This window comes from Physella acuta, unplaced genomic scaffold (assembly GCF_028476545.2).
Source record: "Physella acuta isolate Inbredline_101_S28 unplaced genomic scaffold, ASM2847654v3 ptg000533l, whole genome shotgun sequence".
In the NCBI taxonomy this organism is placed as follows: Eukaryota; Metazoa; Mollusca; class Gastropoda; family Physidae; genus Physella; species Physella acuta.
In genome coordinates this window covers 472,356-495,906 of record NW_026732052.1, presented here as the reverse complement: position 1 = coordinate 495,906, position 23,551 = coordinate 472,356, and the positions used below count along the sequence as shown (strand labels likewise).

General features: G+C 30.8%; 59 non-coding genes and 3 pseudogenes across 59 annotated transcripts; all 62 read right to left on the bottom strand.

Moving 5' to 3' along the window:
- Positions 1-179: 179 nt before the first annotated feature.
- On the bottom strand, positions 180-298 carry LOC131945770 (5S ribosomal RNA). The gene has a single exon (XR_009387601.1). It is a non-coding gene; the product is annotated as a 5S ribosomal RNA (ribosomal RNA).
- A 218-nt stretch (positions 299-516) lies between these two features.
- Positions 517-635, bottom strand: LOC131945733 (5S ribosomal RNA). Its single transcript, XR_009387567.1, has one exon. It is a non-coding gene; the product is annotated as a 5S ribosomal RNA (ribosomal RNA).
- A 223-nt stretch (positions 636-858) lies between these two features.
- Positions 859-977, bottom strand: LOC131945577 (5S ribosomal RNA). The gene has a single exon (XR_009387416.1). It is a non-coding gene; the product is annotated as a 5S ribosomal RNA (ribosomal RNA).
- A 217-nt stretch (positions 978-1,194) lies between these two features.
- On the bottom strand, positions 1,195-1,313 carry LOC131945566 (5S ribosomal RNA). Its single transcript, XR_009387405.1, has one exon. It is a non-coding gene; the product is annotated as a 5S ribosomal RNA (ribosomal RNA).
- A 220-nt stretch (positions 1,314-1,533) lies between these two features.
- On the bottom strand, positions 1,534-1,652 carry LOC131945555 (5S ribosomal RNA). The gene has a single exon (XR_009387394.1). It is a non-coding gene; the product is annotated as a 5S ribosomal RNA (ribosomal RNA).
- Positions 1,653-1,876: 224 nt separating this feature from the next.
- Positions 1,877-1,995, bottom strand: LOC131945269 (5S ribosomal RNA). The gene has a single exon (XR_009387128.1). It is a non-coding gene; the product is annotated as a 5S ribosomal RNA (ribosomal RNA).
- A 216-nt stretch (positions 1,996-2,211) lies between these two features.
- LOC131945303 (5S ribosomal RNA) lies at positions 2,212-2,330 on the bottom strand. Its single transcript, XR_009387150.1, has one exon. It is a non-coding gene; the product is annotated as a 5S ribosomal RNA (ribosomal RNA).
- A 223-nt stretch (positions 2,331-2,553) lies between these two features.
- LOC131945482 (5S ribosomal RNA) lies at positions 2,554-2,672 on the bottom strand. Its single transcript, XR_009387323.1, has one exon. It is a non-coding gene; the product is annotated as a 5S ribosomal RNA (ribosomal RNA).
- A 225-nt stretch (positions 2,673-2,897) lies between these two features.
- Positions 2,898-3,016, bottom strand: LOC131945709 (5S ribosomal RNA). Its single transcript, XR_009387544.1, has one exon. It is a non-coding gene; the product is annotated as a 5S ribosomal RNA (ribosomal RNA).
- A 220-nt stretch (positions 3,017-3,236) lies between these two features.
- Positions 3,237-3,355, bottom strand: LOC131945543 (5S ribosomal RNA). The gene has a single exon (XR_009387383.1). It is a non-coding gene; the product is annotated as a 5S ribosomal RNA (ribosomal RNA).
- Positions 3,356-3,573: 218 nt separating this feature from the next.
- Positions 3,574-3,692, bottom strand: LOC131945781 (5S ribosomal RNA). The gene has a single exon (XR_009387611.1). It is a non-coding gene; the product is annotated as a 5S ribosomal RNA (ribosomal RNA).
- Positions 3,693-3,915: 223 nt separating this feature from the next.
- LOC131945286 (uncharacterized) lies at positions 3,916-4,033 on the bottom strand (annotated as a pseudogene).
- Positions 4,034-4,249: 216 nt separating this feature from the next.
- On the bottom strand, positions 4,250-4,368 carry LOC131945532 (5S ribosomal RNA). Its single transcript, XR_009387372.1, has one exon. It is a non-coding gene; the product is annotated as a 5S ribosomal RNA (ribosomal RNA).
- Positions 4,369-4,592: 224 nt separating this feature from the next.
- LOC131945268 (5S ribosomal RNA) lies at positions 4,593-4,711 on the bottom strand. The gene has a single exon (XR_009387127.1). It is a non-coding gene; the product is annotated as a 5S ribosomal RNA (ribosomal RNA).
- Positions 4,712-4,930: 219 nt separating this feature from the next.
- LOC131945521 (5S ribosomal RNA) lies at positions 4,931-5,049 on the bottom strand. The gene has a single exon (XR_009387361.1). It is a non-coding gene; the product is annotated as a 5S ribosomal RNA (ribosomal RNA).
- A 223-nt stretch (positions 5,050-5,272) lies between these two features.
- On the bottom strand, positions 5,273-5,391 carry LOC131945480 (5S ribosomal RNA). The gene has a single exon (XR_009387322.1). It is a non-coding gene; the product is annotated as a 5S ribosomal RNA (ribosomal RNA).
- A 223-nt stretch (positions 5,392-5,614) lies between these two features.
- Positions 5,615-5,733, bottom strand: LOC131945785 (5S ribosomal RNA). Its single transcript, XR_009387615.1, has one exon. It is a non-coding gene; the product is annotated as a 5S ribosomal RNA (ribosomal RNA).
- Positions 5,734-5,952: 219 nt separating this feature from the next.
- LOC131945548 (5S ribosomal RNA) lies at positions 5,953-6,071 on the bottom strand. The gene has a single exon (XR_009387388.1). It is a non-coding gene; the product is annotated as a 5S ribosomal RNA (ribosomal RNA).
- Positions 6,072-6,293: 222 nt separating this feature from the next.
- Positions 6,294-6,412, bottom strand: LOC131945710 (5S ribosomal RNA). Its single transcript, XR_009387545.1, has one exon. It is a non-coding gene; the product is annotated as a 5S ribosomal RNA (ribosomal RNA).
- Positions 6,413-6,631: 219 nt separating this feature from the next.
- LOC131945509 (5S ribosomal RNA) lies at positions 6,632-6,750 on the bottom strand. Its single transcript, XR_009387349.1, has one exon. It is a non-coding gene; the product is annotated as a 5S ribosomal RNA (ribosomal RNA).
- A 223-nt stretch (positions 6,751-6,973) lies between these two features.
- Positions 6,974-7,092, bottom strand: LOC131945497 (5S ribosomal RNA). Its single transcript, XR_009387338.1, has one exon. It is a non-coding gene; the product is annotated as a 5S ribosomal RNA (ribosomal RNA).
- Positions 7,093-7,316: 224 nt separating this feature from the next.
- LOC131945769 (5S ribosomal RNA) lies at positions 7,317-7,435 on the bottom strand. Its single transcript, XR_009387600.1, has one exon. It is a non-coding gene; the product is annotated as a 5S ribosomal RNA (ribosomal RNA).
- Positions 7,436-7,654: 219 nt separating this feature from the next.
- LOC131945486 (5S ribosomal RNA) lies at positions 7,655-7,773 on the bottom strand. The gene has a single exon (XR_009387327.1). It is a non-coding gene; the product is annotated as a 5S ribosomal RNA (ribosomal RNA).
- Positions 7,774-7,996: 223 nt separating this feature from the next.
- Positions 7,997-8,115, bottom strand: LOC131945474 (5S ribosomal RNA). Its single transcript, XR_009387316.1, has one exon. It is a non-coding gene; the product is annotated as a 5S ribosomal RNA (ribosomal RNA).
- A 217-nt stretch (positions 8,116-8,332) lies between these two features.
- On the bottom strand, positions 8,333-8,451 carry LOC131945463 (5S ribosomal RNA). The gene has a single exon (XR_009387305.1). It is a non-coding gene; the product is annotated as a 5S ribosomal RNA (ribosomal RNA).
- A 220-nt stretch (positions 8,452-8,671) lies between these two features.
- LOC131945452 (5S ribosomal RNA) lies at positions 8,672-8,790 on the bottom strand. The gene has a single exon (XR_009387294.1). It is a non-coding gene; the product is annotated as a 5S ribosomal RNA (ribosomal RNA).
- A 224-nt stretch (positions 8,791-9,014) lies between these two features.
- LOC131945803 (5S ribosomal RNA) lies at positions 9,015-9,133 on the bottom strand. The gene has a single exon (XR_009387632.1). It is a non-coding gene; the product is annotated as a 5S ribosomal RNA (ribosomal RNA).
- Positions 9,134-9,350: 217 nt separating this feature from the next.
- Positions 9,351-9,469, bottom strand: LOC131945291 (5S ribosomal RNA). Its single transcript, XR_009387138.1, has one exon. It is a non-coding gene; the product is annotated as a 5S ribosomal RNA (ribosomal RNA).
- A 223-nt stretch (positions 9,470-9,692) lies between these two features.
- On the bottom strand, positions 9,693-9,811 carry LOC131945479 (5S ribosomal RNA). Its single transcript, XR_009387321.1, has one exon. It is a non-coding gene; the product is annotated as a 5S ribosomal RNA (ribosomal RNA).
- Positions 9,812-10,032: 221 nt separating this feature from the next.
- LOC131945478 (5S ribosomal RNA) lies at positions 10,033-10,151 on the bottom strand. Its single transcript, XR_009387320.1, has one exon. It is a non-coding gene; the product is annotated as a 5S ribosomal RNA (ribosomal RNA).
- A 223-nt stretch (positions 10,152-10,374) lies between these two features.
- On the bottom strand, positions 10,375-10,493 carry LOC131945784 (5S ribosomal RNA). Its single transcript, XR_009387614.1, has one exon. It is a non-coding gene; the product is annotated as a 5S ribosomal RNA (ribosomal RNA).
- A 219-nt stretch (positions 10,494-10,712) lies between these two features.
- LOC131945441 (5S ribosomal RNA) lies at positions 10,713-10,831 on the bottom strand. The gene has a single exon (XR_009387283.1). It is a non-coding gene; the product is annotated as a 5S ribosomal RNA (ribosomal RNA).
- A 1,632-nt stretch (positions 10,832-12,463) lies between these two features.
- On the bottom strand, positions 12,464-12,582 carry LOC131945477 (5S ribosomal RNA). Its single transcript, XR_009387319.1, has one exon. It is a non-coding gene; the product is annotated as a 5S ribosomal RNA (ribosomal RNA).
- Positions 12,583-12,805: 223 nt separating this feature from the next.
- LOC131945783 (5S ribosomal RNA) lies at positions 12,806-12,924 on the bottom strand. The gene has a single exon (XR_009387613.1). It is a non-coding gene; the product is annotated as a 5S ribosomal RNA (ribosomal RNA).
- A 219-nt stretch (positions 12,925-13,143) lies between these two features.
- On the bottom strand, positions 13,144-13,262 carry LOC131945428 (5S ribosomal RNA). The gene has a single exon (XR_009387272.1). It is a non-coding gene; the product is annotated as a 5S ribosomal RNA (ribosomal RNA).
- Positions 13,263-13,485: 223 nt separating this feature from the next.
- Positions 13,486-13,604, bottom strand: LOC131945561 (5S ribosomal RNA). The gene has a single exon (XR_009387400.1). It is a non-coding gene; the product is annotated as a 5S ribosomal RNA (ribosomal RNA).
- A 219-nt stretch (positions 13,605-13,823) lies between these two features.
- Positions 13,824-13,942, bottom strand: LOC131945417 (5S ribosomal RNA). The gene has a single exon (XR_009387261.1). It is a non-coding gene; the product is annotated as a 5S ribosomal RNA (ribosomal RNA).
- Positions 13,943-14,165: 223 nt separating this feature from the next.
- LOC131945476 (5S ribosomal RNA) lies at positions 14,166-14,284 on the bottom strand. The gene has a single exon (XR_009387318.1). It is a non-coding gene; the product is annotated as a 5S ribosomal RNA (ribosomal RNA).
- Positions 14,285-14,503: 219 nt separating this feature from the next.
- Positions 14,504-14,622, bottom strand: LOC131945568 (5S ribosomal RNA). The gene has a single exon (XR_009387407.1). It is a non-coding gene; the product is annotated as a 5S ribosomal RNA (ribosomal RNA).
- Positions 14,623-14,845: 223 nt separating this feature from the next.
- On the bottom strand, positions 14,846-14,964 carry LOC131945475 (5S ribosomal RNA). The gene has a single exon (XR_009387317.1). It is a non-coding gene; the product is annotated as a 5S ribosomal RNA (ribosomal RNA).
- Positions 14,965-15,184: 220 nt separating this feature from the next.
- Positions 15,185-15,303, bottom strand: LOC131945654 (5S ribosomal RNA). Its single transcript, XR_009387492.1, has one exon. It is a non-coding gene; the product is annotated as a 5S ribosomal RNA (ribosomal RNA).
- A 217-nt stretch (positions 15,304-15,520) lies between these two features.
- LOC131945278 (uncharacterized) lies at positions 15,521-15,639 on the bottom strand (annotated as a pseudogene).
- A 221-nt stretch (positions 15,640-15,860) lies between these two features.
- Positions 15,861-15,979, bottom strand: LOC131945727 (5S ribosomal RNA). The gene has a single exon (XR_009387561.1). It is a non-coding gene; the product is annotated as a 5S ribosomal RNA (ribosomal RNA).
- Positions 15,980-16,202: 223 nt separating this feature from the next.
- On the bottom strand, positions 16,203-16,321 carry LOC131945787 (5S ribosomal RNA). Its single transcript, XR_009387617.1, has one exon. It is a non-coding gene; the product is annotated as a 5S ribosomal RNA (ribosomal RNA).
- Positions 16,322-16,544: 223 nt separating this feature from the next.
- On the bottom strand, positions 16,545-16,663 carry LOC131945406 (5S ribosomal RNA). Its single transcript, XR_009387250.1, has one exon. It is a non-coding gene; the product is annotated as a 5S ribosomal RNA (ribosomal RNA).
- A 221-nt stretch (positions 16,664-16,884) lies between these two features.
- On the bottom strand, positions 16,885-17,003 carry LOC131945394 (5S ribosomal RNA). Its single transcript, XR_009387238.1, has one exon. It is a non-coding gene; the product is annotated as a 5S ribosomal RNA (ribosomal RNA).
- A 221-nt stretch (positions 17,004-17,224) lies between these two features.
- Positions 17,225-17,343, bottom strand: LOC131945383 (5S ribosomal RNA). Its single transcript, XR_009387227.1, has one exon. It is a non-coding gene; the product is annotated as a 5S ribosomal RNA (ribosomal RNA).
- A 223-nt stretch (positions 17,344-17,566) lies between these two features.
- On the bottom strand, positions 17,567-17,685 carry LOC131945372 (5S ribosomal RNA). Its single transcript, XR_009387216.1, has one exon. It is a non-coding gene; the product is annotated as a 5S ribosomal RNA (ribosomal RNA).
- Positions 17,686-17,908: 223 nt separating this feature from the next.
- On the bottom strand, positions 17,909-18,027 carry LOC131945725 (5S ribosomal RNA). Its single transcript, XR_009387559.1, has one exon. It is a non-coding gene; the product is annotated as a 5S ribosomal RNA (ribosomal RNA).
- A 224-nt stretch (positions 18,028-18,251) lies between these two features.
- LOC131945560 (5S ribosomal RNA) lies at positions 18,252-18,370 on the bottom strand. Its single transcript, XR_009387399.1, has one exon. It is a non-coding gene; the product is annotated as a 5S ribosomal RNA (ribosomal RNA).
- A 220-nt stretch (positions 18,371-18,590) lies between these two features.
- Positions 18,591-18,709, bottom strand: LOC131945361 (5S ribosomal RNA). The gene has a single exon (XR_009387205.1). It is a non-coding gene; the product is annotated as a 5S ribosomal RNA (ribosomal RNA).
- Positions 18,710-18,932: 223 nt separating this feature from the next.
- On the bottom strand, positions 18,933-19,051 carry LOC131945350 (5S ribosomal RNA). The gene has a single exon (XR_009387194.1). It is a non-coding gene; the product is annotated as a 5S ribosomal RNA (ribosomal RNA).
- A 220-nt stretch (positions 19,052-19,271) lies between these two features.
- LOC131945701 (5S ribosomal RNA) lies at positions 19,272-19,390 on the bottom strand. The gene has a single exon (XR_009387537.1). It is a non-coding gene; the product is annotated as a 5S ribosomal RNA (ribosomal RNA).
- Positions 19,391-19,610: 220 nt separating this feature from the next.
- LOC131945564 (5S ribosomal RNA) lies at positions 19,611-19,729 on the bottom strand. The gene has a single exon (XR_009387403.1). It is a non-coding gene; the product is annotated as a 5S ribosomal RNA (ribosomal RNA).
- Positions 19,730-19,944: 215 nt separating this feature from the next.
- Positions 19,945-20,063, bottom strand: LOC131945338 (5S ribosomal RNA). Its single transcript, XR_009387183.1, has one exon. It is a non-coding gene; the product is annotated as a 5S ribosomal RNA (ribosomal RNA).
- A 224-nt stretch (positions 20,064-20,287) lies between these two features.
- Positions 20,288-20,406, bottom strand: LOC131945326 (5S ribosomal RNA). The gene has a single exon (XR_009387172.1). It is a non-coding gene; the product is annotated as a 5S ribosomal RNA (ribosomal RNA).
- A 222-nt stretch (positions 20,407-20,628) lies between these two features.
- Positions 20,629-20,747, bottom strand: LOC131945546 (5S ribosomal RNA). Its single transcript, XR_009387386.1, has one exon. It is a non-coding gene; the product is annotated as a 5S ribosomal RNA (ribosomal RNA).
- A 217-nt stretch (positions 20,748-20,964) lies between these two features.
- Positions 20,965-21,083, bottom strand: LOC131945653 (5S ribosomal RNA). The gene has a single exon (XR_009387491.1). It is a non-coding gene; the product is annotated as a 5S ribosomal RNA (ribosomal RNA).
- A 223-nt stretch (positions 21,084-21,306) lies between these two features.
- Positions 21,307-21,425, bottom strand: LOC131945270 (5S ribosomal RNA). The gene has a single exon (XR_009387129.1). It is a non-coding gene; the product is annotated as a 5S ribosomal RNA (ribosomal RNA).
- Positions 21,426-21,647: 222 nt separating this feature from the next.
- Positions 21,648-21,766, bottom strand: LOC131945314 (5S ribosomal RNA). The gene has a single exon (XR_009387161.1). It is a non-coding gene; the product is annotated as a 5S ribosomal RNA (ribosomal RNA).
- A 220-nt stretch (positions 21,767-21,986) lies between these two features.
- On the bottom strand, positions 21,987-22,105 carry LOC131945652 (5S ribosomal RNA). The gene has a single exon (XR_009387490.1). It is a non-coding gene; the product is annotated as a 5S ribosomal RNA (ribosomal RNA).
- Positions 22,106-22,322: 217 nt separating this feature from the next.
- LOC131945277 (uncharacterized) lies at positions 22,323-22,441 on the bottom strand (annotated as a pseudogene).
- Between the last annotated feature and the right edge of the window lie 1,110 nt (positions 22,442-23,551).

The following is a 23,551-nucleotide window of genomic DNA, read 5'->3' as shown; positions in this document are numbered from 1 at the left end:
AATATTTGACATAAGCAACACACACTAATAAAAACTAATATTCGTTGATAAAAATAACTCAAGAAAAAAACTTTCAACCATCGTCTTTTTTATTTGAGAAAAAATAAACAATATATTTAAAAAAAAACGGAAAATTAAAAAAAACATATTTTTAAAATAAAAATAAAACTAAAAAATTCAATCTACAGCACGTGGTGTTCCCAAGCGGTCACCCATCTAAGTACTAACCACGCCAGATGTTGCTTGACTTCGGTGATCGGACGAGAACCGGTATCTTCAACGTTGTATGGCCGTAGCTATACAATTACAAAAAAGTAGCATTTTATACTGATGTGTACATGAAATATTTGACATAAGCAACACACACTAATAAAAACTAATATTCGTTGATAAAAATAACTCAAGAAAAAACTTTCAACCATCGTCTTTTTTTGTTTGAGAAAAAAAAAATATATTTTTTTTTTAAATTAATATTAAAAAAACATAATTTTTAAAAAAAATTAAATTAAAAAATTCAATCTACAGCACGTGGTGTTCCCAAGCGGTCACCCATCTAAGTACTAACCACGCCAGACGTTGCTTGACTTCGGTGATCGGACGAGAACCGGTATCTTACACGTTGTATGGCCGTAGATATACAATTACAAAAAAGTAGCATTTTATACTGATGTGTACATGAAATATTTGACATAAGCAACACACACTAATAAAAACTTATATTCGTTGATAAAAATAACTCAAGAAAAAAACTTTCAACCATCGTCTTTTTTTATTTGAGAAAAAATAAACAATATATTTAAAAAAAAAAAAGAAAATTTAAAAACATATTTTTAAAATAAACATAAAACTAAAAAATTCAATCTACAGCACGTGGTGTTCCCAAGCGGTCACCCATCTAAGTACTAACCACGCCAGACGTTGCTTGACTTCGGTGATCGGACGAGAACCGGTATCTTCAACGTTGTATGGCCGTAGATATACAATTACAAAAAAGTAGCATTTTATACTGATGTGTACATGAAATATTTGACATAAGCAACACACACTAATAAAAACTAATATTCGTTGATAAAAATAACTCAAGAAAAAAACTTTCAACCATCGTCTTTTTTTATTTGAGAAAAAATATAAAATATTTTTTTTTAAAGTAAAATAAAAAAACATAATTTAAAAAAAAATTTAATTAAAAAATTCAATCTACAGCACGTGGTGTTCCCAAGCGGTCACCCATCTAAGTACTAACCACGCCAGACGTTGCTTGACTTCGGTGATCGGACGAGAACCGGTATCTTCAACGTTGTATGGCCGTAGATATACAATTACAAAAAAGTAGCATTTTATACGGATGTGTACATGAAATATTTGACATAAGCAACACACACTAATAAAAACTAATATTCGTTGATAAAAATAACTCAAGAAAAAAAACTTTCAACCAGAGTCTGTTTTTATTTTAGAAAAATTAAGAAATACGATTTTTAAAAAGAGTACATTTTTTGAAATAATTAAAAATAGAATAAAACTAAAAAATTCAATCTACAGCACGTGGTGTTCCCAAGCGGTCACCCATCTAAGTACTAACCACGCCAGACGTTGCTTGACTTCGGTGATCGGACGAGAACCGGTATCTTCAACGTTGTATGGCCGTAGATATACAATTACAAAAAAGTAGCATTTTATACTGATGTGTACATGAAATATTTGACATAAGCAACACACACTAATAAAAACTAATATTCGTTGATAAAAATAACTCAAGAAAAAAACTTTCAACCATCGTCTTTTTTATTTGAGAAAAAATAAACAATATATTTAAAAAAAAACGGAAAATTAAAAAAAAACATATTTTTAAAATAAAAATAAAACTAAAAAATTCAATCTACAGCACGTGGTGTTCCCAAGCGGTCACCCATCTAAGTACTTACCACGCCAGACGTTGCTAGGCTTCGGTGATCGGACGAGAACCAGTATCTTCAACGTTGTATGGCCGTAGATATACAATTACAACAAAGTAGCATTTTATACTGATGTATACATGAAGTATTTGACAATAGCAACACACACTAATAAAAACTTATATTCGTTGATAAAAGTAACTCAAGAAAAAATTTTCAACCATCGTCTTTTTTTATTTGAGAAAAAATAAAATATATTTTTTTTAAGTAAAATTAAAAAAACATAATTTTAAAAAAAATTTAAATTAAAAAATTCAATCTACAGCACGTGGTGTTCCCAAGTGGTCACCCATCTAAGTACTAACCACGCCAGACGTTGCTTGACTTCGGTGATCGGACGAGAACCGGTATCTTCAACGTTGTATGGCCGTAGATATACAATTACAAAAAAGTAGCATTTTATACTGATGTGTACATGAAATATTTGACATAAGCAACACACACTAATAAAAACTAATATTCGTTGATAAAAATAACTCAAGAAAAAAACTTTCAACCATCGTCTTTTTTTATTTGAGAAAAATAAAATAAAATATTTTTAAAAAAAACGGAAAATTTAAAAACATATTTTTAAAATAAACATAAAACTAAAAAATTCAATCTACAGCACGAGGTGTTCCCAAGCGGTCACCCATCTAAGTACTAACCACGCCAGACGTTGCTTGACTTCGGTGATCGGACGAGAACCGGTATCTTCAACGTTGTATGGCCGTAGATATACAATTACAAAAAAGTAGCATTTTATACTGATGTGTACATGAAATATTTGACATAAGCAACACACACTAATAAAAACTAATATTCGTTGATAAAAATAACTCAAGAAAAAAACTTTCAACCATCGTCTTTTTTATTTGAGAAAAAATAAACAATATATTTTTAAAAAAACGGAAAATTAAAAAAAAAACTCATTTTTAAAATAAAAATAAAACTAAAAAATTAAATCTACAGCACGTGGTGTTCCCAAGCGGTCACCCATCTAAGTACTAACCACGCCAGACGTTGCTTGACTTCGGTGATCGGACGAGAACCGTTATCTTCAACGTTGTATGGCTGTAGATATACAATTACAAAAAAGTAGCATTTTATACTGATGTGTACATGAAATATTTGACATAAGCAACACACACTAATAAAAACTAATATTCGTTGATAAAATTAACTCAAGAAAAAAACTTTCAACCATCGTCTTTTTTATTTCAGAAAAAACAAACAATATATTTTTAAAAAAACGGAAAATTAAAAAAACATAATTTAAAAAAAAATTCAATTAAAAAATTCAATCTACAGCACGTGGTGTTCCCAAGCGGTCACCCATCTAAGTACTAACCACGCCAGACGTTGCTTGACTTCGGTGATCGGACGAGAACCGGTATCTTCAACGTTGTATGGCCGTAGATATACAATTACAAAAAAGTAGCATTTTATACTGATGTGTACATGAAATATTTGACATAAGCAACACACACTAATAAAAACTAATATTCGTTGATAAAAATAACTCAAGAAAAAAACTTTCAACCATCGTCTTTTTTTATTTGAGAAAAAATATAAAATATTTTTTTTTAAGTAAAATTAAAAAAACATAATTTAAAAAAAAAATTAAATTAAAAAATTCAATCTACAGCACGTGGTGTTCCCAAGCGGTCACCCATCTAAGTACTAACCACGCCAGACGTTGCTTGACTTCGGTGATCGGACGAGAACCGGTATCTTCAACGTTGTATGCCCCTAGATATACAATTACAAAAAAGTAGCATTTTATACTGATGTGTACATGAAATATTTGACATAAGCAACACACACTAATAAAAACTAATATTCGTTGATAAAAATAACTCAAGAAAAAAACTTTCAACCATCGTCTTTTTTATTTGAGAAAAAATAAACAATATATTTTAAAAAAAACGGAAAATTAAAAAAAACTAATTTTTAAAATAAAAATAAAACTAAAAAATTCAATCTACAGCACGTGGTGTTCCCAAGCGGTCCCCCATCTAATACTAACCACGCCAGACGTTGCTTGACTTCGGTGATCGGACGAGAACCGGTATCTTCAACGTTATATGGCCGTAGCTATACAATTACAAAAAAAGTAGCATTTTATACTGATGTGTACATGAAATATTTGACATAAGCAACACACACTAATAAAAACTAATATTCGTTGATAAAAATAACTCAAGAAAAAAACTTTCAACCATCGTCTTTTTTTATTTGAGAAAAAAAAATATATATTTTTTTTAAAGTAAAATTAAAAAACATAATTTAAAAGAAAATTAATTAAAAAATTCAATCTACAGCACGTGGTGTTCCCAAGCGGTCACCCATCTAAGTACTAACCACGCCAGACGTTGCTTGACTTCGGTGATCGGACGAGAACCGGTATCTTCAACGTTGTATGGCCGTAGATATACAATTACAAAAAAGTAGCATTTTATACTGATGTGTACATGAAATATTTGACATAAGCAACACACACTAATAAAAACTAATATTCGTTGATAAAAATAACTCAAGAAAAAAACTTTCAACCATCGTCTTTTTTATTTGAGAAAAAATAAACAATATATTTTTAAAAAAACGGAAAATTAAAAAAAAAAACATTTTTAAAATAAAAATAAAACTAAAAAATTCAATCTACAGCACGTGGTGTTCCCAAGCGGTCACCCATCCAAGTACTAACCACGCCAGACGTTGCTTGACTTCGGTGATCGGACGAGAACCGGTATCTTCAACGTTGTATGGCCGTAGATATACAATTACAAAAAAGTAGTATTTTATACTGATGTGTACATGAAATATTTGACATAAGCAACACACACTAATAAAAACTAATATTCGTTGATAAAAATAACTCAAGAAAAAAAACTTTCAACCATAGTCTGTTTTTATTTTAGAAAAATTAAGAAATACGATTTTTAAAAAGAGTACATTTTTTGAAATAATTAAAAATAGAATAAAACTAAAAATTCAATCTACAGCACGTGGTGTTCCCAAGCGGTCACCCATCTAAGTACTAACCACGCCAGACGTTGCTTGACTTCGGTGATCGGACGAGAACCGGTATCTTCAACGTTGTATGGCCGTAGATATACAATTACAAAAAAGTAGCATTTTATACTGATGTGTACATGAAATATTTGACATAAGCAACACACACTAATAAAAACTAATATTCGTTGATAAAAATAACTCAAGAAAAAAACTTTCAACCATCGTCTTTTTTTATTTGAGAAAAATAAAATAAAATATTTTAAAAAAAAACGGAAAATTTAAAAACATATTTTTAAAATAAACATAAAACTAAAAAATTCAATCTACAGCACGAGGTGTTCCCAAGCGGTCACCCATCTAAGTACTAACCACGCCAGACGTTGCTTGACTTCGGTGATCGGACGAGAACCGGTATCTTCAACGTTGTATGGCCGTAGATATACAATTACAAAAAAGTAGTATTTTATACTGATGTGTACATGAAATATTTGACATAAGCAACACACACTAATAAAAACTAATATTCGTTGATAAAAATAACTCAAGAAAAAAACTTTCAACCATCGTCTTTTTTATTTGAGAAAAAATAAACAATATATTTTAAAAAAAACGGAAAATTAAAAAAAACACATTTTTAAAATAAAAATAAAACTAAAAAATTCAATATACAGCACGTGGTGTTCCCAAGCGGTCACACATCCAAGTACTAACCACGCCAGACGTTGCTTGACTTCGGTGATCGGACGAGAACCGGTATCTTCAACGTTGTATGGCCGTAGATATACAATTACAAAAAAGTAGTATTTTATACTGATGTGTACATGAAATATTTGACTTAAGCAACACACACTAATAAAAACTAATATTCGTTGATAAAAATAACTCAAGAAAAAAAACTTTCAACCATAGTCTGTTTTTATTTTAGAAAAATTAAGAAATACGATTTTTAAAAAGAGTACATTTTTTGAAATAATTAAAAATAGAATAAAACTAAAAATTCAATCTACAGCACGTGGTGTTCCCAAGCGGTTACCCATCTAAGTACTAACCACGCCAGACGTTGCTTGACTTCGGTGATCGGACGAGAACCGGTATCTTCAACGTTGTATGGCCGTAGATATACAATTACAAAAAAGTAGCATTTTATACTGATGTGTACATGAAATATTTGACATAAGCAACACACACTAATAAAAACTAATATTCTTTGATAAAAATAACTCAAGAAAAAAACTTTCAACCATCGTCTTTTTTTATTTGAGAAAAATAAAATAAAATATTTTAAAAAAAAACGGAAAATTTAAAACATATTTTTAAAATAAACATAAAACTAAAAAATTCAATCTACAGCACGAGGTGTTCCCAAGCGGTCACCCATCTAAGTACTAACCACGCCAGAGGTTGCTTGACTTCGGTGATCGGACGAGAACCGGTATCTTCAACGTTGTATGGCCGTAGATATACAATTACAAAAAAGTAGTATTTTATACTGATGTGTACATGAAATATTTGACATAAGCAACACACACTAATAAAAACTAATATTCGTTGATAAAAATAACTCAAGAAAAAAAACTTTCAACCATAGTCTGTTTTTATTTTAGAAAAATTAAGAAATACGATTTTTAAAAAGAGTACATTTTTTGAAATAATTAAAAATAGAATAAAACTAAAAATTCAATCTACAGCACGTGGTGTTCCCAAGCGGTCACCCATCTAAGTACTAACCACGCCAGACGTTGCTTGACTTCGGTGATCGGACGAGAACCGGTATCTTCAACGTTGTATGGCCGTAGATATACAATTACAAAAAAGTAGCATTTTATACTGATGTGTACATGAAATATTTGACATAAGCAACACACAGTAATAAAAACTTATATTCGTTGATAAAAATAACTCAAGAAAAAAACTTTCAACCATCGTCTTTTTTTATTTGAGAAAAAATAAAAAATATATTTTTAAAAAAAAAAGAAAATTTAAAAACATATTTTTAAAATAAACATAAAACTAAAAAATTCAATCTACAGCACGTGGTGTTCCCAAGCGGTCACCCATCTAAGTACTAACCACGCCAGACGTTGCTTGACTTCGGTGATCGGACGAGAACCGGTATCTTCAACGTTGTATGGCCGTAGATATACAATTACAAAAAAGTAGCATTTTATACTGATGTGTACATGAAATATTTGACATAAGCAACACACACTAATAAAAACTAATATTCGTTGATAAAAATAACTCAAGAAAAAAACTTTCAACCATCGTCTTTTTTATTTGAGAAAAAATAAACAATATATTTAAAAAAAAAACGAAAAATTAAAAAAAACATATTTTTAAAATAAAAATAAAACTAAAAAATTCAATCTACAGCACGTGGTGTTCCCAAGCGGTCACCCATCTAAGTACTAACCACGCCAGATGTTGCTTGACTTCGGTGATCGGACGAGAACCGGTATCTTCAACGTTGTATGGCCGTAGCTATACAATTACAAAAAAGTAGCATTTTATACTGATGTGTACATGAAATATTTGACATAAGCAACACACACTAATAAAAACTAATATTCGTTGATAAAAATAACTCAAGAAAAAACTTTCAACCATCGTCTTTTTTTGTTTGAGAAAAAAAAAATATATTTTTTTTTTTAAATTAATATTAAAAAAACATAATTTTTAAAAAAAATTAAATTAAAAAATTCAATCTACAGCACGTGGTGTTCCCAAGCGGTCACCCATCTAAGTACTAACCACGCCAGACGTTGCTTGACTTCGGTGATCGGACGAGAACCGGTATCTTCAACGTTGTATGGCCGTAGATATACAATTACAAAAAAGTAGCATTTTATACTGATGTGTACATGAAATATTTGACATAAGCAACACACACTAATAAAAACTTATATTCGTTGATAAAAATAACTCAAGAAAAAAACTTTCAACCATCGTCTTTTTTTATTTGAGAAAAAATAAACAATATATTTTTAAAAAAAAAAGAAAATTTAAAAACATATTTTTAAAATAAACATAAAACTAAAAAATTCAATCTACAGCACGTGGTGTTCCCAAGCGGTCACCCATCTAAGTACTAACCACGCCAGACGTTGCTTGACTTCGGTGATCGGACGAGAACCGGTATCTTCAACGTTGTATGGCCGTAGATATACAATTACAAAAAAGTAGCATTTTATACTGATGTGTACATGAAATATTTGACATAAGCAACACACACTAATAAAAACTAATATTCGTTGATAAAAATAACTCAAGAAAAAAACTTTCAACCATCGTCTTTTTTTATTTGAGAAAAAATATAAAATATTTTTTTTTAAAGTAAAATAAAAAAACATAATTTAAAAAAAAATTTAATTAAAAAATTCAATCTACAGCACGTGGTGTTCCCAAGCGGTCACCCATCTAAGTACTAACCACGCCAGACGTTGCTTGACTTCGGTGATCGGACGAGAACCGGTATCTTCAACGTTGTATGGCCGTAGATATACAATTACAAAAAAGTAGCATTTTATACGGATGTGTACATGAAATATTTGACATAAGCAACACACACTAATAAAAACTAATATTCGTTGATAAAAATAACTCAAGAAAAAAAACTTTCAACCAGAGTCTGTTTTTATTTTAGAAAAATTAAGAAATACGATTTTTAAAAAGAGTACATTTTTTGAAATAATTAAAAATAGAATAAAACTAAAAAATTCAATCTACAGCACGTGGTGTTCCCAAGCGGTCACCCATCTAAGTACTAACCACGCCAGACGTTGCTTGACTTCGGTGATCGGACGAGAACCGGTATCTTCAACGTTGTATGGCCGTAGATATACAATTACAAAAAAGTAGCATTTTATACTGATGTGTACATGAAATATTTGACATAAGCAACACACACTAATAAAAACTAATATTCGTTGATAAAAATAACTCAAGAAAAAAACTTTCAACCATCGTCTTTTTTATTTGAGAAAAAATAAACAATATATTTAAAAAAAAACGGAAAATTAAAAAAAAACATATTTTTAAAATAAAAATAAAACTAAAAAATTCAATCTACAGCACGTGGTGTTCCCAAGCGGTCACCCATCTAAGTACTTACCACGCCAGACGTTGCTAGGCTTCGGTGATCGGACGAGAACCAGTATCTTCAACGTTGTATGGCCGTAGATATACAATTACAACAAAGTAGCATTTTATACTGATGTATACATGAAGTATTTGACAATAGCAACACACACTAATAAAAACTTATATTCGTTGATAAAAGTAACTCAAGAAAAAATTTTCAACCATCGTCTTTTTTTATTTGAGAAAAAATAAAATATATTTTTTTTTAAGTAAAATTAAAAAAACATAATTTAAAAAAAAATTTAAATTAAAAAATTCAATCTACAGCACGTGGTGTTCCCAAGTGGTCACCCATCTAAGTACTAACCACGCCAGACGTTGCTTGACTTCGGTGATCGGACGAGAACCGGTATCTTCAACGTTGTATGGCCGTAGATATACAATTACAAAAAAGTAGCATTTTATACTGATGTGTACATGAAATATTTGACATAAGCAACACACACTAATAAAAACTAATATTCGTTGATAAAAATAACTCAAGAAAAAAACTTTCAACCATCGTCTTTTTTTATTTGAGAAAAATAAAATAAAATATTTTTAAAAAAAACGGAAAATTTAAAAACATATTTTTAAAATAAACATAAAACTAAAAAATTCAATCTACAGCACGAGGTGTTCCCAAGCGGTCACCCATCTAAGTACTAACCACGCCAGACGTTGCTTGACTTCGGTGATCGGACGAGAACCGGTATCTTCAACGTTGTATGGCCGTAGATATACAATTACAAAAAAGTAGCATTTTATACTGATGTGTACATGAAATATTTGACATAAGCAACACACACTAATAAAAACTAATATTCGTTGATAAAAATAACTCAAGAAAAAAACTTTCAACCATCGTCTTTTTTATTTGAGAAAAAATAAACAATATATTTTAAAAAAAACGGAAAATTAAAAAACATATTTTTAAAATAAACATAAAACTAAAAAATTCAATCTACAGCACGAGGTGTTCCCAAGCGGTCACCCATCTAAGTACTAACCACGCCAGACGTTGCTTGACTTCGGTGATCGGACGAGAACCGGTATCTTCAACGTTGTATGGCCGTAGATATACAATTACAAAAAAGTAGTATTTTATACTGATGTGTACATGAAATATTTGACATAAGCAACACACACTAATAAAAACTAATATTCGTTGATAAAAATAACTCAAGAAAAAAACTTTCAACCATCGTCTTTTTTATTTGAGAAAAAATAAACAATATATTTTAAAAAAAACGGAAAATTAAAAAAAACACATTTTTAAAATAAAAATAAAACTAAAAAATTCAATATACAGCACGTGGTGTTCCCAAGCGGTCACACATCCAAGTACTAACCACGCCAGACGTTGCTTGACTTCGGTGATCGGACGAGAACCGGTATCTTCAACGTTGTATGGCCGTAGATATACAATTACAAAAAAGTAGTATTTTATACTGATGTGTACATGAAATATTTGACATAAGCAACACACACTAATAAAAACTAATATTCGTTGATAAAAATAACTCAAGAAAAAAAACTTTCAACCATAGTCTGTTTTTATTTTAGAAAAATTAAGAAATACGATTTTTAAAAAGAGTACATTTTTTGAAATAATTAAAAATAGAATAAAACTAAAAATTCAATCTACAGCACGTGGTGTTCCCAAGCGGTCACCCATCTAAGTACTAACCACGCCAGACGTTGCTTGACTTCGGTGATCGGACGAGAACCGGTATCTTCAACGTTGTATGGCCGTAGATATACAATTACAAAAAAGTAGCATTTTATACTGATGTGTACATGAAATATTTGACATAAGCAACACACACTAATAATAAAATACTTAAAAAAAACTTTTTAAAAAACCACGTTTTTCTTGTGGACTAAAAAGTAGAAAATAACTATTTACATACATTTGATGACAAAAAACGTGGGTACGTTCACCATCAAATTTCCCGACCCATCTGCCCGACCCACGTTTTTTGTCATCAAATGTATGTAAATAGTTATTTTCTACTTTTTAGTCCACAAGAAAAACGTGGTTTTTTAAAAAGTTTTTTTTAAGTATTTTATTTTCTCCTTTTTAGTCCGTTGCTACACATGAAAAACGTGGTTTTTAAAAAGTTGTTTATATAGTTTATTTTCTACTTTATCTAATCACTTGATTAAGTATGACTTGACTAAGTGTTTTTAAATACACGGACTAAAAAAATCTTGAGCGACCGATACGCTTTAAACAGAGAAAGGGTGTAATTTACGTTGCTGGCGTGGAGATCTACTCACGAACAGAGGCGTAGCGACCCTTCCCGGCGCCCGGGGACATACTTTCAATTTGGCGCCCCCTTGGGAGCAAATTTTCGATTTGCACCCCCCCCCCTCGAACTTTTCATTTGCACCCCCCCCCCTCAAACTTTCGATTTGCACCCCCCCCCCCCTCAAACTTTCGATTTGCACCCCCCCCTCGAACTTTTCATTTGCACCCCCCCCCTCAAACTTTCAATTTGGCGCCCCCCCTAAGGTCGGCGCCCGGGGACATATGTCCCCCCCCCCCGCCCCCCCCCCCTCGCTACGCTACTGCTCACGAATCACGTGATCAAATCTCCCATAAACAAACAAATAAACGCGAAGCTGAGTTAAGGAAAAACGTGTTTATGTGTATTTTAGCATGCCCAGCGTACCAACCGTGTCACCGTTAACAATGTGTTACCGTGTCCGTTCTCCTTTTTAGTCCGTTGCTACACATAAAAAACGTGGTTTTTTAAAAAGTTTTTTTTAAGTATTTTATTTTCTCCTTTTTAGTCCGTTGCTACACATGAAAAACGTGTTTTTTAAAAAAGTGTTTATAAATACACGGACTAAAAATCTTGAGCGACCAGGATTCGAACCTGGGTTGTCGCGGCCACAACGCGAAGTACTAACCACTATACGATCACGGCCAGCGCGCTCACATCGATTGGGGCCGAAGTAACTGTGTCGATAGGCCTCCAGTCTTGTCGGTATCTTTAGAAATCATGTCCTCAATTTTATGGTCCTTGGGGCGTAATTAAATTAAGCTAATTACGGTCACTAATTGCTAGTTTTTATGATTGCATCTGAAATTGTTAGGCGAAAGTAGCATGCATGCCAAATTTCAGGTCTCTAGAGCAATCAGAAGTGGGCTAATTTTCGATGTCAATTTTAACAACAAACATCCAAACAACCAAACAAACAAACAAACGCGAAGCTGAGTTAAGAAAAACGTTTTAAAAACTAATATTCGTTGATAAAAATAACTCAAGAAAAAAACTTTCAACCATCGTCTTTTTTATTTGAGAAAAAATAAACAATATATTTTAAAAAAAACGGAAAATTAAAAAACATATTTTTAAAATAAACATAAAACTAAAAAATTCAATCTACAGCACGAGGTGTTCCCAAGCGGTCACCCATCTAAGTACTAACCACGCCAGACGTTGCTTGACTTCGGTGATCGGACGAGAACCGGTATCTTCAACGTTGTATGGCCGTAGATATACAATTACAAAAAAGTAGTATTTTATACTGATGTGTACATGAAATATTTGACATAAGCAACACACACTAATAAAAACTAATATTCGTTGATAAAAATAACTCAAGAAAAAAACTTTCAACCATCGTCTTTTTTATTTGAGAAAAAATAAACAATATATTTTAAAAAAAACGGAAAATTAAAAAAAACACATTTTTAAAATAAAAATAAAACTAAAAAATTCAATATACAGCACGTGGTGTTCCCAAGCGGTCACACATCCAAGTACTAACCACGCCAGACGTTGCTTGACTTCGGTGATCGGACGAGAACCGGTATCTTCAACGTTGTATGGCCGTAGATATACAATTACAAAAAAGTAGTATTTTATACTGATGTGTACATGAAATATTTGACATAAGCAACACACACTAATAAAAACTAATATTCGTTGATAAAAATAACTCAAGAAAAAAAACTTTCAACCATAGTCTGTTTTTATTTTAGAAAAATTAAGAAATACGATTTTTAAAAAGAGTACATTTTTTGAAATAATTAAAAATAGAATAAAACTAAAAATTCAATCTACAGCACGTGGTGTTCCCAAGCGGTCACCCATCTAAGTACTAACCACGCCAGACGTTGCTTGACTTCGGTGATCGGACGAGAACCGGTATCTTCAACGTTGTATGGCCGTAGATATACAATTACAAAAAAGTAGCATTTTATACTGATGTGTACATGAAATATTTGACATAAGCAACACACACTAATAAAAACTAATATTCTTTGATAAAAATAACTCAAGAAAAAAACTTTCAACCATCGTCTTTTTTTATTTGAGAAAAATAAAATAAAATATTTTTTAAAAAAACGGAAAATTTAAAAACATATTTTTAAAATAAACATAAAACTAAAAAATTCAATCTACAGCACGAGGTGTTCCCAAGCGGTCACCCATCTAAGTACTAACCACGCCAGACGTTGCTTGACTTCGGTGATCGGACGAGAACCGGTATCTTCAACGTTGTATGGCCGTAGGTATACAATTACAAAAAAGTAGTATTTTATACTGATGTGTACATGAAATATTTGACATAAGCAACACACACTAATAAAAACTAATATTCGTTGATAAAAATAACTCAAGAAAAAAAACTTTCAACCATAGTCTGTTTTTATTTTAGAAAAATTAAGAAATACGATTTTTAAAAAGAGTACATTTTTTGAAATAATTAAAAATAGAATAAAACTAAAAATTCAATCTACAGCACGTGGTGTTCCCAAGCGGTCACCCATCTAAGTACTAACCACGCCAGACGTTGCTTGACTTCGGTGATCGGACGAGAACCGGTATCTTCAACGTTGTATGGCCGTAGATATACAGTTACAAAAAAGTAGCATTTTATACTGATGTGTACATGAAATATTTGACATAAGCAACACACACTAATAAAAACTAATATTCTTTGATAAAAATAACTCAAGAAAAAAACTTTCAACCATCGGCTTTTTTTATTTGAGAAAAATAAAATAAAATATTTTTTAAAAAAACGGAAAATTTAAAAACATATTTTTAAAATAAACATAAAACTAAAAAATTCAATCTACAGCACGAGGTGTTCCCAAGCGGTCACCCATCTAAGTACTAACCACGCCAGACGTTGCTTGACTTCGGTGATCGGACGAGAACCGGTATCTTCAACGTTGTATGGCCGTAGATATACAATTACAAAAAAGTAGTATTTTATACTGATGTGTACATGAAATATTTGACATAAGCAACACACACTAATAAAAACTAATATTCGTTGATAAAAATAACTCAAGAAAAAAAACTTTCAACCATAGTCTGTTTTTATTTTAGAAAAATTAAGAAATACGATTTTTAAAAAGAGTACATTTTTTGCAATAATTAAAAATAGAATAAAACTAAAAATTCAATCTACAGCACGTGGTGTTCCCAAGCAGTCACCCATCTAAGTACTAACCACGCCAGACGTTGCTTGACTTCGGTGATCGGACGAGAACCGGTATCTTCAACGTTGTATGGCCGTAGATATACAATTACAAAAAAGTAGCATTTTATACTGATGTGTACATGAAATATTTGACATAAGCAACACACACTAATAAAAACTAATATTCGTTGATAAAAATAACTCAAGAAAAAAACTTTCAACCATCGTCTTTTTTTATTTGAGAAAAATAAAATAAAATATTTTTTAAAAAAACGGAAAATTTAAAAACATATTTTTAAAATAAACATAAAACTAAAAAATTCAATCTACAGCACGAGGTGTTCCCAAGCGGTCACCCATCTAAGTACTAACCACGCCAGACGTTGCTTGACTTCGGTGATCGGACGAGAACCGGTATCTTCAACGTTGTATGGCCGTAGATATACAATTACAAAAAAGTAGCATTTTATACTGATGTGTACATGAAATATTTGACATAAGCAACACACACTAATAAAAACTAATATTCGTTGATAAAAATAACTCAAGAAAGAACTTTCAACCATCGTCTTTTTTTATTTGAGAAAAAATAAACAATATATTTTTTTAAAAACGGAAAATTAAAAAAACATAATTTAAAAAAAAAATTAATTAAAAAATTCAATCTACAGCACGTGGTGTTCCCAAGCGGTCACCCATCTAAGTACTAACCACGCCAGACGTTGCTTGGCTTCGGTGATCGGACGAGAACCAGTATCTTCAACGTTGTATGGCCGTAGATATACAATTACAAAAAAGTAGCATTTTATACTGATGTGTACATGAAATATTTGACATAAGCAACACACACTAATAAAAACTAATATTCGTTGATAAAAGTAACTCAAGAAAAAATTTTCAACCATCGTCTTTTTTTATTTGAGAAAAAATAAAATATATTTTTTTTAAGTAAAATTAAAAAAACATAATTTAAAAAAAAAATTAAATTAAAAAAATTCAATCCACAGCACGTGGTGTTCCCAAGTTATCACCCATCTAAGTACTAACCACGCCAGACGTTGCTTGACTTCGGTGATCGGACGAGAACCGGTATCTTCAACGTTGTATGGCCGTAGATATACAATTACAAAAAAGTAGCATTTTATTCTGATGTGTACATGAAATATTTGACATAAGCAACACACACTAATAAAAACTAATATTCGTTGATAAAAATAACTCAAGAAAAAAACTTTCAACCATCGTCTTTTTTATTTGAGAAAAAATAAACAATATATTTTTAAAAAAACGGAAAATTAAAAAAACATAATTTAAAAAAAAAATTAAATTAAAAAATTCAATCTACAGCATGTGGTGTTCCCAAGCGGTCACCCATCTAAGTACTAACCACGCCAGACGTTGCTTGACTTCGGTGATCGGACGAGAACCGGTATCTTCAACGTTGTATGGCCGTAGATATACAATTACAAAAAAGTAGCATTTTATACTGATGTGTACATGAAATATTTGACATAAGCAACACACACTAATAAAAACTAATATTCGTTGATAAAAATAACTCAAGAAAAAAACTTTCAACCATCGTCTTTTTTATTTGAGAAAAAATAAACAATATATTTTTAAAAAAACGGAAAATTAAAAAAAACACATTTTTAAAATAAAAATAAAACTAAAAAATTCAATCTACAGCACGTGGTGTTCCCAAGCGGTCAACAATCCAAGTACTAACCACGCCAGACGTTGCTTGACTTCGGTGATCGGACGAGAACCGGTATCTTCAACGTTGTATGGCCGTAGATATACAATTACAAAAAAGTAGTATTTTATACTGATGTGTACATGAAATATTTGACATAAGCAACACACACTAATAAAAACTTATATTCGTTGATAAAAATAACTCAAGAAAAAAACTTTCAACCATCGTCTTTTTTTATTTGAGAAAAAATAAAAAATATATTTTTAAAAAAAAAAGAAAATTTAAAAACATATTTTTAAAATAAACATAAAACTAAAAAATTCAATCTACAGCACGTGGTGTTCCCAAGCGGTCACCCATCTAAGTACTAACCACGCCAGACGTTGCTTGACTTCGGTGATCGGACGAGAACCGGTATCTTCAACGTTGTATGGCCGTAGATATACAATTACAAAAAAGTAGCATTTTATACTGATGTGTACATGAAATATTTGACATAAGCAACACACACTAATAAAAACTAATATTCGTTGATAAAAATAACTCAAGAAAAACCTTTCAACCATCGTCTTTTTTTATTTGAGAAAAAATAAACAATATATTTGTTTTTTAAAGTAATATTAAAAAAACATAATTTAAAAAAAAAATTAAATTAAAAAATTCAATCTACAGCACGTGGTGTTCCCAAGCGGTCACCCATCTAAGTACTAACCACGCCAGACGTTGCTTGACTTCGGTGATCGGACGAGAACCGGTATCTTCAACGTTGTATGGCCGTAGATATACAATTACAAAAAAGTAGCATTTTATACTGATGTGTACATGAAATATTTGACATAAGCAACACACACTAATAAAAACTAATATTCGTTGATAAAAATAACTCAAGAAAAAAACTTTCAACCATCGTCTTTTTTATTTGAGAAAAAATAAACAATATATTTTTAAAAAAACGGAAAATTAAAAAAACATAATTTTAAAAAAAAATTAAATTAAAAAATTCAATCTACAGCACGTGGTGTTCCCAAGCGGTCACCCATCTAAGTACTAACCACGCCAGACGTTGCTTGACTTCGGTGATCGGACGAGAACCGGTATCTTCAACGTTGTATGGCCGTAGATATACAATTACAAAAAAGTAGCATTTTATACTGATGTGTACATGAAATATTTGACATAAGCAACACACACTAATAAAAACTAATATTCGTTGATAAAAATAACTCAAGAAAAAAACTTTCAACCATCGTCTTTTTTATTTGAGAAAAAATAAACAATATATTTTTAAAAAAACGGAAAATTAAAAAAAACACATTTTTAAAATAAAAATAAAACTAAAAAATTCAATCTACAGCACGTGGTGTTCCCAAGCGGTCACCCATCTAAGTACTAACCACGCCAGACGTTGCTTGACTTCGGTGATCGGACGAGAACCGGTATCTTCAACGTTGTATGGCCGTAGATATACAATTACAAAAAAGTAGCATTTTATACTGATGTGTACATGAAATATTTGACATAAGCAACACACACTAATAAAAACTAATATTCGTTGATAAAAATAACTCAAGAAAAAAACTTTCAACCATCGTCTTTTTTTATTTGAGAAAAATAAAATAAAATATTTTTAAAAAAAACGGAAAATTTAAAAACATATTTTTAAAATAAACATAAAACTAAAAAATTCAATCTACAGCACGAGGTGTTCCCAAGCGGTCACCCATCTAAGTACTAACCACGCCAGACGTTGCTTGACTTCGGTGATCGGACTAGAACCGGTATCTTCAACGTTGTATGGCCGTAGATATACAATTACAAAAAAGTAGTATTTTATACTGATGTGTACATGAAATATTTGACATAAGCAACACACACTAATAAAAACTAATATTCGTTGATAAAAATAACTCAAGAAAAAAAACTTTCAACCATCGTCTTTTTTTATTTGAGAAAAATAAAATAAAATATTTTTAAAAAAAACGGAAAATTTAAAAACATATTTTTAAAATAAACATAAAACTAAAAAATTCAATCTACAGCACGAGGTGTTCCCAACCGGTCACCCATCTAAGTACTAACCACGCCAGACGTTGCTTGACTTCGGTGATCGGACGAGAACCGGTATCTTCAACGTTGTATGGCCGTAGATATACAATTACAAAAAAATAGCATTTTATACTGATGTGTACATGAAATATTTGACATAAGCAACACACACTAATAAAAACTAATATTCGTTGATAAAAATAACTCAAGAAAAACCTTTCAACCATCGTCTTTTTTTATTTGAGAAAAAATAAACAATATATTTTTTTTTTAAAGTAATATTAAAAAAACATAATTTAAAAAAAAATTAAATTAAAAAATTCAATCTACAGCACGTGGTGTTCCCAAGCGGTCACCCATCTAAGTACTAACCACGCCAGACGTTGCTTGACTTCGGTGATCGGACGAGAACCGGTATCTTCAACGTTGTATGGCCGTAGATATACAATTACAAAAAAGTAGCATTTTATACTGATGTGTACATGAAATATTTGACATAAGCAACACACACTAATAAAAACTAATATTCGTTGATAAAAATAACTCAAGAAAAAAACTTTCAACCATCGTCTTTTTTATTTGAGAAAAAATAAACAATATATTTAAAAAAAAACGGAAAATTAAAAAAAACTCATTTTTAAAATAAAAATAAAACTAAAAAATTCAATCTACAGCACGTGGTGTTCCCAAGCGGTCACCCATCTAAGTACTAACCACGCCAGACGTTGCTTGACTTCGGTGATCGGACGAGAACCGGTATCTTCAACGTTGTATGGCCGTAGATATACAATTACAAAAAAGTAGCATTTTATACTGATGTGTACATGAAATATTTGACATAAGCAACACACACGAATAAAAACTAATATTCGTTGATAAAAATAACTCAAGAAAAAAAACTTTCAACCATAGTCTGTTTTTATTTTAGAAAAATTAAGAAATACGATTTTTAAAAAGAGTACATTTTTTGAAATAATTAAAAATAGAATAAAACTAAAAAATTCAATCTTCAGCACGTGGTGTTCCCAAGCGGTCACCCATCTAAGTACTAACCACGCCAGACGTTGCTTGACTTCGGTGATCGGACGAGAACCGGTATCTTCAACGTTGTATGGCCGTAGATATACAATTACAAAAAAGTAGCATTTTATACTGATGTGTACATGAAATATTTGACATAAGCAACACACACTAATAAAAACTAATATTCGTTGATAAAAATAACTCAAGAAAAAAACTTTCAACCATCGTCTTTTTTTGTTTGAGAAAAAAAAAAATATATTTTTTTTTTAAATTAATATTAAAAAAACATAATTTTTAAAAAAAATTAAATTAAAAAATTCAATCTACAGCACGTGGTGTTCCCAAGCGGTCAACCATCTAAGTACTAACCACGCCAGACGTTGCTTGACTTCGGTGATCGGACGAGAACCGGTATCTTCAACGTTGTATGGCCGTAGATATACAATTACAAAAAAGTAGCATTTTATACTGATGTGTACATGAAATATTTGACATAAGCAACACACACTAATAAAAACTAATATTCGTTGATAAAAATAACTCAAGAAAAAAACTTTCAACCATCGTCTTTTTTTATTTGAGAAAAAATATAAAATATTTTTTTTTAAAGTAAAATAAAAAACATAATTTAAAAAAAAATTAATTAAAAAATTCAATCTACAGCACGTGGTGTTCCCAAGCGGTCACCCATCTAAGTACTAACCACGCCAGACGTTGCTTGACTTCGGTGATCGGACGAGAACCGGTATCTTCAACGTTGTATGGCCGTAGATATACAATTACAAAAAAGTAGCATTTTATACTGATGTGTACATTAAATATTTGACATAAGCAACACACACTAATAAAAACTAATGTTCGTTGATAAAAATAACTCAAGAAAAAAACTTTCAACCATCGTCTTTTTTATTTGAGAAAAAATAAACAATATATTTTAAAAAAAAACGGAAAATTAAAAAAAACACATTTTTAAAATAAAAATAAAACTAAAAAATTCAATCTACAGCACGTGGTGTTCCCAAGCGGTCACCCATCTAAGTACTAACCACGCCAGACGTTGCTTGACTTCGGTGATCGGACGAGAACCGGTATCTTCAACGTTGTATGGCCGTAGATATACAATTACAAAAAAGTAGCATTTTATACTGATGTGTACATGAAATATTTGACATAAGCAACACACACTAATAAAAACTAATATTCGTTGATAAAAATAACTCAAGAAAAAAACTTTCAACCATCGTCTTTTTTTATTTGAGAAAAAATAAACAATATATTTTTAAAAAAACGGAAAATTAAAAAAACATAATTTTAAAAAAAAATTAAATTAAAAAATTCAATCTACAGCACATGGTGTTCCCAAGCGGTCACCCATCTAAGTACTAACCACGCCAGACGTTGCTTGACTTCGGTGATCGGACGAGAACCGGTATCTTCAACGTTGTATGGCCGTAGATATACAATTACAAAAAAGTAGCATTTTATACTGATGTGTACATGAAATATTTGACATAAGCAACACACACTAATAAAAACTAATATTCGTTGATAAAAATAACTCAAGAAAAAACTTTCAACCATCGTCTTTTTTTATTTGAGAAAAAATATAAAATATTTTTTTTTTTAAAGTAAAATAAAAAACATAATTTAAAAAAAAAATTAATTAAAAAATTCAATCTACAGCACGTGGTGTTCCCAAGCGGTCACCCATCTAAGTACTAACCACGCCAGACGTTGCTTGGCTTCGGTGATCGGACGAGAACCAGTATCTTCAACGTTGTATGGCCGTAGATATACAATTACAAAAAAGTAGCATTTTATACTGATGTGTACATGAAATATTTGACATAAGCAACACACACTAATAAAAACTAATGTTCGTTGATAAAAATAACTCAAGAAAAAAACTTTCAACCATCGTCTTTTTTATTTGAGAAAAAATAAACAATATATTTTAAAAAAAACGGAAAATTAAAAAAAACACATTTTTAAAATAAAAATAAAACTAAAAAATTCAACCTACAGCACGTGGTGTTCCCAAGCGGTCACCCATCTAAGTACTAACCACGCCAGCCGTTGCTTGACTTCGGTGATCGGACGAGAACCTGTATCTTCAACGTTGTATGGCCGTAGCTATACAATTACAAAAAAGTAGCATTTTATACTGATGTGTACATGAAATATTTGACATAAGCAACACACACTAATAAAAACTAATATTCGTTGATAAAAATAACTCAAGAAAAAAACTTTCAACCATCGTCTTTTTTTATTTGAGAAAAAATAAACAATATATTTTTTTTTTAAAGTAATATTAAAAAAACATAATTTAAAAAAAAAGTTAAATTAAAAAATTCAATCTACAGCACGTGGTGTTCCCAAGCGGTCACCCATCTAAGTACTAACCACGCCAGACGTTGCTTGACTTCGGTGATCGGACGAGAACCGGTATCTTCAACGTTGTATGGCCGTAGATATACAATTACAAAAAAGTAGCATTTTATACTGATGTGTACATGAAATATTTGACATAAGCAACACACACTAATAAAAACTAATATTCGTTGATAAAAATAACTCAAGAAAGAACTTTCAACCATCGTCTTTTTTTATTTGAGAAAAAATAAACAATATATTTTTTTAAAAACGGAAAATTAAAAAAACATAATTTAAAAAAAAAATTAATTAAAAAATTCAATCTACAGCACGTGGTGTTCCCAAGCGGTCACCCATCTAAGTACTAACCACGCCAGACGTTGCTTGGCTTCGGTGATCGGACGAGAACCAGTATCTTCAACGTTGTATGGCCGTAGATATACAATTACAAAAAAGTAGCATTTTATACTGATGTGTACATGAAATATTTGACATAAGCAACACACACTAATAAAAACTAATATTCGTTGATAAAAGTAACTCAAGAAAAATTTTTCAACCATCGTCTTTTTTTATTTGAGAAAAAATAAAATATATTTTTTTTAAGTAAAATTAAAAAAACATAATTTAAAAAAAAAATTAAATTAAAAAAATTCAATCCACAGCACGTGGTGTTCCCAAGTTATCACCCATCTAAGTACTAACCACGCCAGACGTTGCTTGACTTCGGTGATCGGACGAGAACCGGTATCTTCAACGTTGTATGGCCGTAGATTTACAATTACAAAAAAGTAGCATTTTATACTGATGTGTACATGAAATATTTGACATAAGCAACACACACTAATAAAAACTAATATATAATGTACACATCAGTATAAAATGCTACTATTTAGTAATTGTATATCTACGGCAATACAATAATTATTTGTTCATTTTTTTTTCCTTTTTTTTTTTATCTACTTTTTTTTAAGATGTATTTTTTTTTTCTAAAATAAAAAAAAAAGACGATGAAAGTATTTTTCTTGAGTTATTTTTATAAACGAATATTAGTTTTCATTCGTCTGTGTTGCTTACGTCAAATATTTCATGTACACATCAGTATAAAAAATTCATAAAAAACGTTTTAATAACAAGCTTTTATGTAATAATGCACTAAAAAGTAGAAAATAAACTATGGGGAGTGCAAATCGAAAATTGAAAGTTTGTCCCCGGGAAGGGTCGCTACGCCTTTGGGGGGTGACACCATTTAGTGCCGCCCTGGGTGACACCCGATCTCGCTACGCCACTGACTTAAATGATTGAATGGGGGGGGGGGATCCTTCCCAAAACTAAAATGAAGAAGAAAAAGAAGTCATAATCTCGATTATGTTTTTTTTTTGCACGATTATAATACTTTCTTTATACTTTGTAGGCCCTAGGCATATGCGAGAAAGCAAAAATGAAAAACCGTCGCCAAACTTTCTGAAACCCCACTCTAAACACCGACTCTACCCTCTCGGAGTTTGACGTCGTTTATGATTATTCCAAAGCTAAGTTAGTATTTGCATTTCGCGTTTAATAAGTAACAAGTTTGTTATCCTGTTCATCATCCTGTAGAATCTAGAATGCCTAGAAAAGTTACTAAATACGATTTCTTTGTACTCTGTCGATCCATTCCCAGCATTGGATTCTAGATCTAGAGATCTATATAAAATGTTTCACACTTAGTATAGATAGGCAGATCTATTTAAACAAAATACAATAGGCACATATATATATATAGATCTAGTTATTTCTTAAAACTTTTAGATCTAAATAAGCTTTTTAATTTGAAAATTTGAATTATTTCAAAACTTATTTAATTATCGTTGGAAAGTAAAGTGAAGCATTCACAACTTGGCAA